Below are 1,872 nucleotides of genomic sequence, written 5' to 3'. Positions count from 1 at the left end.
AAAATAAGGTGGCTGAGGCTCGGCACCCGTCACACATTGGTTACTGTGCCAGTCATATACACCGAGACTGGCAGGTTTGAACTCGGCCTGGGCCAGCTAAAACAACAATGCCAATTGCAACAGAAAACGACCAGGGCATTGTGGTGGGCACCTGTATTCCCAGCTACTTGGGAGGCTGAGGCAAGAAAATCGCTTAAGCCCAAGAGTTGGAGGTTGCTGTGAGCTATGGTGCTATGGCACTCTACCGAGGGTGACACAGTGAGACTCTGTCTAAAAAATAAATAAATAATAATAAAAATAAGGTGGCTGAAATAGAGGGAGATTGCCCATTGGTAACTCATGTGACATTTGGTTTTTATACAATACCATTTGTTCCAAGAATTCAATTTCTAAGCCACACGGTGGCTCACGCCTGTAACCATATCACTCTCGGAGCCTGAGATGGTAGGATCCCTTGAGCTCGGGTTCCAGAACAGCCTGGGCAGAGTAGGACCCCATCTCTACTAAAAATAGAAAAATTATAGCAAGGTGTTTTGGCAGATGCAGTAGTCCCAATTACTCAGGAGACTGAGGCAGGAGAATTAGCCTGCCTACCCAGGGGTCTGAGATAGCAGTGAGGTAGGCTGAGGGCATGATACTCTGGCCTGGGCAACAGAGTGAGACTCTGTCTCAAAAGAAAAAAGAAATAAATTGGGCAGTGCCTGTCGCTCAGTGGGTAGGGTGCCGGCCACACACACCGGGGCCATTGGGTTCAAACCCAGCCCAGGCCAGGCAAACAACAGTGACAACTGCAACCAAAAAAAAAAAAAAAAAAAAGCTAGGCATTGTAATGGGCACCTGTAATCCCAGCTACTAGGGAGGCTGAGGCAAGAGAATCGCTTAAGCCCAAGAGTTTGAGGTTGCTGTGAGCTGTGATGCCACAGCACTCTACCAAGGGTGACAAAGCCGGGCATTGTAATGGGCACCTGTAATCCCAGCTACTAGGGAGGCTGAGGCAAGAGAATCGCTTAAGCCCAAGAGTTTGACATTGCTGTGAGCTGTGACGCTACAGAACTCTAAAGAGGGGAACATAGTTAAGACTCTTGTCTCAAAAAAAAGAAAATGAATACAAAGTATTCAAAACTTGGAAATAATGCAGCATAAGAGGTGATGGTTCCTTTCAGTGGCATACTTAGACTTTGTAAAAAGGCTTGCTTAATGATTAACATTTTAGAAGAGTACTTCCAAATCGCATTTTCTACAGGGATGGTAATATTCCATATCGATGTAAGAAAGTAACCCAACATACATATAATCTCCTCAACTATGAACATCCTACATCAGAGTGCTACATTAGTTGGGTCTTAGAACCTACACAGACCCATTATCACTTAAAGTTCATAGTTTACTGTAGGGGCTTATTCTTGGTATTGTACGTTCTACGGGTTATGACAAATATATAATGACATGTATCTACCATTATAGTGTCATACATAATTTTAGCTATTTTCTTGTTGCAGTTCAGTCGGGGCTGGGTTTGAACCTGCCACTCTCGGTATATGGAGCTGGCGCCCTATCCACTGAGCCACAGGCACCACCCTATGGACAATTTTTCATTCATGTAAGTCTGTGATCTTTAAAATTAAGTAAAATTATATATAGTTTTATTCATCACATAGGACTCAAAAAAGCAAAGAATGTCTTTATGAATTAAAAAAAATATCTAAATTAGGGTGGCGCCTGTGGCTCAAAGGAGTAGGGCGCCGGCCCCATATGCCAGAGGTGGCCGGTTCAAACCCAGCCCCGGCCAAAAACTTTAAATAAATAAATAGATTAAGTAAATTAATTTTTTGGCTCTGCCTGATGCTCTGTCATTAAAATTGTTTTGTTCTG

The 1,872-nt window shown here is 43.5% G+C and overlaps 1 protein-coding gene across 1 annotated transcript in view; it reads left to right on the top strand.

Moving 5' to 3' along the window:
- The window catches only part of TAF1 (TATA-box binding protein associated factor 1), a 119,365-nt gene that overhangs the window by 101,918 nt on the left and 15,575 nt on the right, over window positions 1-1,872 (top strand). The window lies entirely within an intron of this gene.

The sequence above is a fragment of the Otolemur garnettii genome, unplaced genomic scaffold (assembly GCF_000181295.1).
Source record: "Otolemur garnettii isolate 467f Iridium unplaced genomic scaffold, OtoGar3 scaffold00219, whole genome shotgun sequence".
NCBI classification, from domain to species: Eukaryota; Metazoa; Chordata; class Mammalia; order Primates; family Galagidae; genus Otolemur; species Otolemur garnettii.
The sequence above is the reverse complement of the archived record's forward strand: the minus strand, read 5'-3'. Positions and strand labels throughout refer to the sequence as shown.